This window comes from Cibotium barometz, chromosome 48, assembly GCF_041138505.1.
Source record: "Cibotium barometz isolate CiBa-2024 chromosome 48, ASM4113850v1, whole genome shotgun sequence".
Classification (NCBI taxonomy): Eukaryota; Viridiplantae; Streptophyta; class Polypodiopsida; order Cyatheales; family Cibotiaceae; genus Cibotium; species Cibotium barometz.
The window spans coordinates 13,896,068-13,907,966 of NC_141093.1; the positions used below are offsets into that span (position 1 = coordinate 13,896,068).

The 11,899-nt window shown below is 43.4% G+C and overlaps 1 protein-coding gene across 1 annotated transcript in view; it reads right to left on the reverse strand.

Moving 5' to 3' along the window:
• The window catches only part of LOC147610837 (pentatricopeptide repeat-containing protein At4g35850, mitochondrial-like), a 52,523-nt gene extending 45,429 nt beyond the window's left edge, over nucleotides 1–7,094 (reverse strand). The window contains exon 1 of the mRNA XM_086785300.1: nucleotides 5,447–7,094. The gene's annotated coding sequence lies outside the window, so the exon portion shown is untranslated. The remainder of the gene's footprint in view (nucleotides 1–5,446) is intronic.
• Between the last annotated feature and the right edge of the window lie 4,805 nt (nucleotides 7,095–11,899).

Below are 11,899 nucleotides of genomic sequence, written 5' to 3' on the forward strand. Positions count from 1 at the left end.
TGAAAACACAAGCCTCACATCACCTCTGCCAAGAATCTTGCATGCATGGTTGTCACCCAAATAAACTACTCCTTCATTGCCAGCAGTATACCTGACAAACAAGTCTCTGCAACCTGTGACATGAAAGGAGGCACCTGAATCAATGATCCATGAGTGCATACCATGACCATCTCCTGCAAGAAGTGAATGGGCATCAAGTGAAGACGTGAATAGGACCTCATCCTCACTGTCACCTGCATGTGACACATTGACTTCTTCAATCTTGACTCCACTTTTGCCCTTTGGCTTTGCATCTTTGCCTTCATCTTTGTCTTTGTCTTTGCCTTTGCCCTTTTCCTTTTGATCATTCTTCCATTTGTAGCATTGCTTTTTGATATGTCCCTTCTTGCCACAATAATGGCATTCCAAGTCCTTTTTGGAGCGGGACTTGCTCCTTCCCCGTTCTTGGCTTTTACCCCTTTGCTGGGATCTCCTAGACAGAAAAGAAGAAGGTACTGGAGGAAAACAAAGTCGTCAGAGGGCAACGGAGCACGAGCTACTTCAAAACGCGAGAGCACTCCCTCATCGATTTTGTCAAAGATGTAGAGCTGCTGTCAGAAAACTGCTTGGCTCAGGTACGCAAGGGCTTCAACTGCCCACGTTGCAGCATCACGTTACAGCAGCAGGACGTGTTAGCCTTGGGCTGGATGCAGGCGTGGATGAAACCGCAGGCTGGCAGTGTCGGGGATTGTAAGTGCGTAGCTCTCCTCGTTGTGTGCAACGCAGTAGACGGCGGGAGCTCCACGGGGACACCTACCTGTGCCCTTTGTTACGCCTTGGCCAGCGCTACACGCTTACCAGCACCAGACACGCCACGTGTTTTTCCAGCGGCTCCAGCTTCACCCGTCGCTCTGCTGAAGGAGAAATGGCTGCCCTCGCCTCCTTCTCTTTCCGCCCACCTGCCTGCGACTAGTTCAACGCAGGGATAGTCGCTGCACACTGCACGAACCCTAACAAACCCTAGCCAGCTTGTCGCAGTCAGCACAGCAATCAAATTCGTAACCCTAAAGCCAGTGCTCTTCGATGTAGAAACCCTACCACTCTCTACCACAGGGATCTCCTGTAGCCAAAGCTCTGATACCAGTTGAAGGGAGATTAGAGTTAGGGTTTCATGTGGGAGACATACACAGAGAAGAAGGGAGAGAGAGAGAGAGAGACATATGTGGGGATAAGTCAACTCATAGAATGTGAGTGTGTGTGACTCCCCTATCACACATGTATATTTTCTCTAGTACACATAGTGCACTTAGTACATTAAAAGTACTAAGTGTACTATGTACTATAACTTATGGGCTTGTACACACTACAAGGGTGGGCATAATGCCTTTACCCCAACAAACAATGGCTGGACTTGTTTGTGGATGCTGAGTGGATATGAAGCCATGATGCAGGGTATGTGCAAGCTTCAGGAGTTCTACTGTGACGGCTGAGTTCCTAGCCTTATTGTAATCAAAGCTCTTATAATAAATTAAACAAATACCGCAAGGGGCGCCACTGCGTTTTGGGGCCAATCGGTGTCCGTGTGCTGTTTGCAAGAACACTCTAGCTCCCCTTGTTTGTTTTCCTTTTGTAGGTCCTCAATGGTGTTGAAGTGTTGTGTGCGAGTGTTTGTTTCACCGCCCATCAGATTTCTGAAGGCCGGTTTCACTTGGGGCATGTGTACATCATGTAGTTGGTGTGTCCATGCCATCCACATTACATCTACGAGGTGAGACACATCCACTACTAGGGGGGTTGTCAGGCAAAAAACTGAGAGGATCTGGAGCTGTTGTGTCGAGGGTTTGCACCTAGGTGGGCATGGATGTCAAGCCCGTCGGATCTGGCATGCTCTTTCAATGGTGACCCCTCGCTGATGGGTGTTCTGGGTAGGGTGTTGGCGGGTCTGCCTAAGCTGGGGCTCCTCGTGCTCACGAGTAAGACATCTTGTCACCTCGGGGGTTGTTTGGCCAAAAAATTGTGTGAGGACTCTCTGTGGTGTGTCCCATCCTAGCCTTTGTGCCTTGAATAGTCTATCTCTGTGGCGACACATCTCAAGCAGAAATAGGCCTAGGCAACGCTGATCCTCACAATCCATCAGCGAGTGTGATGAGACTCAGTTTTGGCCAATCACCATCGACATGCCATGTGACATGTGTCTCTATAGGTAGTGTGGCCGTTGTATGAATCCATTTGGTGTGAACTTGAGGAAATTCTTACTGTAGAACCGAGAATTGGTGGGCAGCTCCTGAGGGTCTAGCCATGTAATACGGATGTCCAATTTGAAAGAGTCCACACAAGGCCAATTTCACCTTCACCTTCCATAGGGTGTAGTTGGAACCATCCAACTTGGCAGACTCAGCAAACATATGAAGAGAAGTCGGAGCAGCCATCACGAAAGCTTGGGCTCAATCTCAAAAAATGCACAAACTCTGAAGAAGAAGTGTCCTCCACAGGTACCAAGAGTGCCACCAAAGCCTGCAACACCACAAGCCCCCTCTGCAAAGGGAAAGGGCCACTGGAGAGGAAAACGCAGCAATGAAAAGGTGCTGTCCTGTAGAAAACAGGCCGCCTATTGTCCAATCTCCAAGTGGGCAAGGAAACGCTGGTCTCAACAAGTACCAGATGGCTGAATTGGTGAAGCCAATCTGAAAGAAAAGCGACCAGCAGAGTGCTGTCCAGAAAATGCAGCAGCAAAGTCTATGGATCTGGAAGAAAAACGCAGAGGAGAAGGTGCTGAAAACAGGGCTGAATCTGGGGCAGCAAAGAGGTTGCTAAACCGGGAGCGATGATACCATGAACGAGTGCATAGAGCGGAAGCAGAGTGGCACTAGAATGTGCGGAACACACAGAGAGAGAGAGAGAGAGAGAGAGAGAGAGAGAGACGGAGCAAACTATGCTGAATATACTGAAGCAAAACAGTCCCAAGCAAGAGACACAGATAGTCTCATAAGTGAGGGAGCAAAATATGTACAAGACTAAATGAAACAAGAGAGGTCAGCACCCACTATTTATAGTGGGGAAATGCTGGCCGACTGGAGCTAATAAACAGGCCGACTGGAGCTGTTGGACATGGCCGACTGGAAAATGCCAGAAAAGGCTGGGAAAAATCCCAGAAAATAGTAAAAAGGGGTGGCCAACCCACAAGCAAGGGCCATAGAAAAGGGGACCAAATGGGCACCATAAAAGAGTAGAAATTGGGGATGAAAGTGCTAACACAATTGAGTGAGGTCTGTGCGGATGAGAGTGTCAAGGCTATACTGGAAAGGTGGCAGACCATCAATGCTTAGGGAGTGTGAGGCAAACCATCTTCTGGTGCAAGCATACCATGAAAAAACTGCTCCCTGTGTCTCCTGTCTCATCGAGGACTCTAGTGCTAGGGCTAATCCCTGGAGGCCGTCTCTACCTAGTGCATATACCCGGTGTATGTATATCACTATCCAAAAAAGGGCATCCACTACCAAGGAGGCAGCTCCAAACTCTGCCTAATGATCTCATGGGGTACCCATGCTTTGCTCCGAATCATCCTAGACAACATCAGAATCTGTATCCTCTCTAAATTTTTCCAGTCTTTTTGCCCTAAATCTGGTCCCCAAAAAGCTATCCCATAAGATACTGCAGGAGTGACCAAGGTATCAAAGAGCCACATCTTTGTGCTTGGTTCCTAGAAGTGGTCCTGGAAACATTGCCTCTCAAGCTTAGCCAAAGCTGTACGTTAATTTCGTCGCGACAAGTGTGCTGATTTCTGAGCATTAAAGTTATTGATCTCCCGCAAAGCTTCCGCATGTTACACATGTCCCATCTTACAAAATGAATGTCAACATCATTCCTACCAAGCCAATCCATACCCAAGATGCTATGAAAGACTCCCACAGGAATAACCTTGAAAGCTTGAGAGATAGAGTGATCATTTAGAAATGGAATCTCATCTGTCTCTGACTTAGATTAGCTCTAAGCAGCAACAACAAGACCTAGATTAAGAGAAGACAATCCTTTTTACTCATGCACATCGAGCTCTCTACTAAAAAGGAAATGAAAGCTCTCTAAATCTCCTATACTCTCGCAAAACTCCTACTTCTCTCATAGTTTAAGATAAGGAAACCATAGCTTGTGCTATGCCCACTATACACAAACAATTCATCCTCTCTCAATTCCAATTTACAAATACAAAATAACATCTCTCTATTTAAAGAGAGAGAAAACTCTAACCTTAATCATATAAATCCACAAATTCAGCATTACGAAACAATAACTACAACACAGATTACTCTACTCATTTTAACAGATTAGGAGAAGCTGGATTATCTCTAATCTTCTTGTAAAGCATTAAAGATATACTTAAGCTAAATGAAATTTAAGAAAACATAAAGAAATAAGAGAATATCTATAAGAGAAATTCTCACAAATAACCTTACTTTAGTAAAGAATTGATTAGAGTATAGCTTATTCACATAATTTTACTTCTCTACTTATCTTAATCGTTATGCTAATTGCTAATCTTAATTAATTAAATTCCCTTAACTTAATTTGACAAAAAGAGCTCTCTAATTTCAGAATTGAGTAGCAAAGAGAGAGAGAAGAGTAGCAAACTCCAAGAAATGGCCTCCCAAGACACTATACAACACTTCATAGCACATTAGCAGCATAATTAAATCCTAGGGAAAGCTTAATTAAGATTTAATGCTGAAAAATTCAGAGTAAAACCAGAACTTACTTACAATACACACATTTTGACTTTGGGAGAGTGGGAAGTGCCCAGAAATTGCTCCAAAAGCACCCGAGAGTGGAGAGGGTAGTAGTAGGAGGGAACAGGGAGAGAAAAGGAAAGATTAATTATGACAAAATGCAACTCCCAGGGGTTAGAGAAGTAGGCATATTTTTCAGCATGAGAATAGGAAAGAGAAGTCTCCAAACAGTCCAAATACAGCAGCAATAGTGGTCTCACATGGAAAGGGAATGGTGGGAGGTGAGGGAAGAAGCATCCTGTTCTTTCCAAAAGGAGGTATGTAGGACACATGGCAGAGAGATGAGCAAGCAAGCCCCTTGAGAATGTTCCCTAAGCAGGCCCTTATTAATAAGGTATGATTAACTAAGCTTACAATCTGCACACACCTAGATGTCCGAATTGTCACTTACCTTGGACCGAAATTTCACCTTCCACAAAAATCACCAAAAATTATTTGTTTCTAATTTTTCAAAATAATTTGTTATTTTTCTTTGATTTCTTGCTAATGTATCATGCCCAACTTAAAATCAATTATTATTTATCTCTGAGTCTCCGAATCAAAAAGTAATTTTATATCTCTTTATAATGCCCAACTTAAGAATTTTCCTAGCCTGCCACCGGAGAAAAATCAACAAGTTTAATTTTTACAACATAGGAGTGAAGTAAAAGAAAAAAAAATCAGTTATGGAGAGGGAGGGAACTTACAGGATTTGTGGCCCACTTGGATAGGTAGAGCCGTACCCTGCAACGAGGTGGTGGCTCTCCTCAGCTCACACCACAAACAAGCACAGTTCTACCTTAAACCATGGGGTGCCATTGCAAAAATGGAAAACCAGTCCATCACCTCTTTAGCCATTTTAAGGTTTTGGGGTGGGCGCCTAAGTTCAAAGAGCTTTAAAAACCAAACCAGGTTGCATGTAGGTTCGACCTGCTCTTCCTCAGAAAAATAGTCTCCCCCAACACCCTCTAACATGGTAAATCAGCAAAGGGCAAAAGTTCGGCCATTAAATATTTTTGGTGCACATATACACAAAGAAAGTAACTTATGATACATGGTTCACTGCCCACCTCCTCTCTGTATCCCCAAGACTTGAATGACAACCAAACACAAAGTCCTAGGGAGACCTCTATGCATGTGAATCACTACACCATGTAAAAGATAAGTGCAGTCAAGGGGTTAGGGGGTTGAAGTTCAAATGCAGAGGTCGTGGGTTCGACCCCCCTGACCCACGACGCCACCTCACCACAACTGGGGGAGCAACACATAACGTGTAGAACCGGCTCTAGCCCACACGAATTAAAAAACTCCAGAAAAAAAAAAAGGACAAGTGTTTTGCTTTCAAAAACCAATTGTTATCAAGCTGGTCCCCTTGTGCATACTTCAATGCTTGGGCTGTCTTTCCCCCACCTAGAAATGGATCTTTGAGTATTGAATTCTGAGAGAATCCAGCACTACTAGGTTATGTGAAAAGCAACAATGTGAACCTGAAATAAAAACAAAAACAAAACAAAACAAAACAACTTCCTTTTTTTATGAGAGATTAATTATGATGGTTAGATGCCATGGTTCTAACCCCGTAGGTGCACATCAGAGGCCCACGGTGTTACCACTCGAACCCACTTGGGCTCAAGCCCCTAAGCAACTAAAAAAAGACATGGATTGGTAGAAAAGGGGGAAAATTGATTACACCCACAAAAACCTAGCTTGACTGTTGCTTTGTAACAGAACTCAGCAGTACTATGTTAGCTGCATCAATGTTCATGTGAGAGTGCATTCTCCCTTACTTTATTATGTTTGAGCAGCAAATACAAAGAAAAACAAAACTAGCAGAAAGTAATGCAATACAAAGCTAGCTTCCTACATGCATGTATGCAAGCAAGTAACCTAAAAAGCAGATGTTAGTGAAAAAAACTAAGCAGCTGGGTCTTTGAGACTTGGGTATGGTGCCCAATTTCACGAAGTGAGGGAAATTAGACAGATTTTTTAAAATACCAATGAGCGGAAGGCAAAAATTTCAAAGCGCCCAACTCCATGAATTTTACAGAAGGAAGACAACCCACAAAAATGCAGAGAAATGGACTAACACCCCCTTCTCTCTCGCTCTCCCTCAGAACCCTCGCCTTGTTTAGATGAGCTTAAGCCCTGTAAACCTCGGCTCGCATTTTTTTATTTTTTTTTAGAGCAGAGTGTCTCTCCTTCTATGTGAATTATCATCAACAAAATTTCATGCCACTTAGGCGATGTTCACTCATGGGGGAGATGTAGGCATCACCAAAATTTCATGCCACTTCACTCATGGGGGAGATGATGGTACTTTGGCCATCACTAGCACAAAACCTATTACGTGTGGCCCCATTTCGAGTGCCCCTTCGATTATTCCTTTGCACACTCAGCCCACGTTTCAAGTGCCCCTTGGATTATTCATCTGCACACTCAGCCCAGCCCACTGGTTAGTTGGCCACCAACCACCACCGGTGGTCCATGTGTGAACAGCCTCTTATAATTGAGTTTAATTATATTCACCATGTAGGTGGGGCATCATGTTAGGCACCTCTATCAAAGTTGTCATAGGTTACGGATTAGGAAATGGCCATGGGAAAGGAAGGTTTCAAGTAACGTGCACATTGCATACAACACTTTTTCAATCGGATAGGGAAGATTTTGATATAGCCATTCCCAACTATCATGGTTAATTTGTAACTTTCTGGGGATATCGATTTATCAATTGGAGATAAAAGTTTCTGTTTAGCATATTATGAACTATTAATGTGTTAATTAGAGAATAAAAGTTATCTTTTAGCATGCTTGTTGATGTTTCATGATCTAATTAAGCAAAAACTTAAAGGATCAATTCTCCTCCTTAGTTGTAGCCCCGCAGTGCGCCTCCACAAGGTGCTGGGTTCAAATCTACCCACTCACATAGTGGGAAGTGATGGCATGTAATTTCAATACCCACTGTCTTGCAAACAAAAAAAAAAAGGATACGTTTCAATTTTGAAAGTTTCTTGGTTGTATGCTTGGGATTCATTTTCCCACAGCTAGTGACCTTGAAGAAGGGTTCGAACTACTCCCGTAGTGGGAAGTGATGGCATGTAATTTCAATACCCACTATCTCACCCCAAAAAAAAAAAAGATAGGTTTCAATTTTGAAAGCTACCTGGTTGTATGCTTGGGATTCATTTTCCCACATCTGGTGACCCTTAAAAAGGGTTCGAAACTACGTACTCCCGTAGTGGGAAGTGATGGCATGTAATTTCAATACCCACTCTCTCACACCAAAGAAAAAAAGGATGGGTTCCAATTTTGAAAGTTACTTGATATGCTTGGGATTTATTTTCACACCCCTAGTGACCATGATGGGTTCAAATCTACTAACTCCCATAGTGAGAAGTGATGGCATGTAATTTCAATATTGACTCTCTCGCCCAAAAAGAAGAAGGATGGGTTCCAATTTTGAAAGTTACTTGATTGTGTGCTTGGGATTCATTTTCTCCACAACTAGCGACCATTGGGACTAGGATGGGCTATAAGTGGTATAAGAGAATTCACAAATTTAGAGAAGAGAGTAAATGGTTTGATGAGAGTGGGAACATGGCTATTTACTTCGCTCATGCATGCATAGTGGGGCGTGTGGTCGTCGTACGTCGCGCGAGCAAGTTTAGCCACCTTAGCCATGGGAGAGGAGTGGATGCAGTGGGAGGGCAAGGCCTTGGCGCACAAGGAGGTTCGTAGTTGGGGTGACTAGGGCCTGGAAGATTGCGATGCCATGAAGTGTTCCCGTGAGGTCGAGGACGAAAGCTTGGACGCGAAGAGGACGTATCCTGACTGGGTAGCGGGGGTAGATTGGCCCCTAGCATCTCTACTAATCAATCACCTAAAGCAAAGTTATGTACAAGGGTCCCTGTTGACCTGGTAAGAAGGTAGGTGAACTTGTTCTCAGTTTGCAATGTTATTTTGTTCTGCCCAGGTAGACCTCCTTCTAAGGTAGAGCTAGGAAGATGGCTGCAGGAGGATGTCTTTCATGAAAAGTTGGTCTCACATATTTTTTATCGTGGAAAGGGCTTTTTTAATGTTCTTTAGTATAGGGGACAAGCTGTATCTAATCTTTTTGCAAGGGCTCCTTTGTTTATGGGTCCTAAGTAAGTGCATGATGTACCTTTCGATCTTCTTTTTTATGTGAACAAAAGTTTAAAAGAGTCTTGTCCTGTGTGGGTTGAGCTTGTTGGTATCCCTCCCTGGCTCCGGCCGCCGTCGCTTGCCAAATCTTTGGACTCGACTCTATACATTCCCAAAGAAGATGATTCCAACTAACACATGCGAATAGTGTTTGCGTTTCTTGTAATACAGGTATTAAGACTCCTAAATCTATGGAGGTTGATTTGGGGGGACTAGGGAAAATAGAACTGGCTTTAAAGTTTTGTCCCTTTCTTGGTGCTTGTTTTAAGTGTGGTGCCTTTGGCCATATGGCCAGATTTTGTGGGAATGGGCCTCAAGAGAAAGCCTGTGGGGTGAGGGAAAAGAGAGTATTGACTCAGAGGGGGGGAGGGGGGGGAATGAAAGTAGACAAAGTAGTAATTGCTCGTAATCAGAAGAAAGAAGATAAGGGAAAAGGTTTGTTGGACACTCAGGGAAGTGGACATGCAGAAGGGGGGTGGACCAAAGTTATGGAGAAGACAAAGAATAAATCTAGTCGTAGACTAGCCAAGGAAGAAGCTAGGAGATCTCAGAATAAATCCTTAATTAAGGAGAAGGGTGCTAACAATTCTTCCAGTGACCTTAGCCCTCTGATTTATTCCAACCCTTTTAGTCCTCTTGGAAGAGTGGATAGTGAGACTTGTTCTATGGAAAGAGTTAACTAGCAGGTTGAGACTACCTGCTGGAAGAACTCCCAAAAACCAACCCCTGATGAGGGAGGCAGTGAAGAGGTAGAGATGGTCCCTGAAACTGCCCTTGCATGAATAATAAGTTGGAGGTTAGGGGTTGCACTTGGAATGTGAAAAGGTATCAAAGATAGGAAAAAAATAATGCAGCCTTTTGGAGACTTGAAAGCCATCCAGGAACACAACCTGTTTGGGGGCAAAGTAGCTACGAGGGATAGCTTCAAGGACTGGGTAGTGTATTATAGGGGGATTGGTTATGGTTATAGTGGAGTGATGACCCCATCATAAAGAAATCTCTAAACCCCTTCTTAGTTGCCAATCACCCTAATGGTAGGGCTCTAATGGTCGAGATTCAGATTGGGGGAGATAGATTTTGGGTGGTGAATATTTATGGAGCTCATAACTATAAAGAGGGGGGGAGTCTGTGGGACTCGCTTTTTGGCCTTAATATTCAGGGACCTTGCATCTTGATGGGGACTTCAACATGGTTGAAAAGCACTCTGATAGAAGTGGAGGGAGTACTATATTGATGGGCCACGAAAAAAAGAAGTGGGAAGAGCTTAGTGGCAAGATGGGTCTTGTAGATGGGTGGAGCTTGGGGGATTGAAGAATGGACCCTGGACATACCTACTTCAGTTTATAATATTTTGGCTCCTCCTCCAGAATAGACAGGGTCTTTTTTAGTCATCAAGGTACCTGGGTCCCTCACACCTTAAAGTTTGAAATTGATAATTCCTCTTCCCTCACAGATCACATGCCCTTGAAATGGGAGTGGCATGTGAAAGATTGGGAGGAGGAAAGTTGAGCCAATTCCTGACTAAGAAGTTGAGGGTCAATAATTCCCTGCTCAAAGATGAGATGTTCATCAAGTATATTGAAGATGCAAAATCAACAGATTGAGAAGGAGAAGCAATATTGATAGAGCTTGAAGGTCCTTTGCCAATGAGATGCAAGGTGTTATTAGAAGGGTGGGGAAGTTTAGAGCACATGAGAGAAATCAGAGGAGGAAGAGTTGGAGTGAACAGTTGGAGGTACTACAAAAAAAAGGCATATGGGAAAGCTTACTGAGGATGAGATTAGTCTCTATACTAAATGCCAAATTAAGCCTCAAAGAGGAAGATGACAACCTTACAAACTTTATCTTGGGGCCTTTAGAAGGAGAACCTTTACCTCTAGAAAGAAGCCTGATAGATACTTATTTAAATTAACTAAAGAAAAAGGAAGTAGGGAATTGGTAGGGCTCATTACAGATGAAAATGGACAAGAGTTGGGTGAGATTGAACAGGTGACTAAGAAATGTGTAGATTACTTGGGATCCACTTTAAGCTTGAAAGAGGATGGGTCCAGAAGAAGGTTTTTTGCTAAAAATAACCTGCTAAACTCGGTTAAGCAAACCTTAGACACTGATAAGGCCAGATAGTTGAAGAGAGATGTGGAACTTGATGAATGTTGGCTAGCCCTCCTCAATCTAGGTAAGGAAAAGGGATGGTCTCTCATTGGAATTCTTTATCTCCTTCTAGCCCTCTCTCAAGGACATAGTTTGGAACATTTGTAGAGAAGCCTTGAGCTCTAGGATCTTGGACAGGGACCTCAAGGAGGGTGTGGTGAAGCTCCATCCCCAAGCAAGCTGCCTATATAGTAGGTTCAACTATTGGAGACCCATCACCTTGTTAACTATTTTATACAAAATCCTTGCCAAAGTCATTGCCTTGAGGATTTCCCACGTTCTTCAAGAAGTGGTTTCCAGGAAACAATATGGATTCATAAAGGGAAGATCTATTTATGACAATATTATGGCTGCTATGATAGGAAGGGATGTAGCCAAAAGAACTAATCAAAAGTGTATCAAGTTCCAGTTGGACCTTTATGATAGGATACATTGGTCCTTTGTGGCAAGGGTTATGGAAAAACTAGGATTTGGTTTTAGAATAGCCTCTTGCATCTATACCCTCTCTCTTGGGGGATTCTCTAGTCTTCTTTTGAATGGCAGGCTAGTAGGGGGTTTTGAAGGTCAGTAAGGTAGGGATGCCCTCTTGCCCCTTTGCTTTTTGCAATTGCTTCTCATCCCCTTATTATGGCCCTTGAAGAATCCAGTGAAAAAAGGAGGATTGTTGGATTGAAGTTCAAGAGTGGGGAGAAATTAATAATTCAATATTTTGCTGATGATTCTATGTTGTTCTTTAGAATAGATAGTGATAATGTGAGGCAGGCCTTGTCCATAATCCAAGAATTTGATGATGCCTAAAGCTCCAAATGTAACATTCTGAAATCCATAAT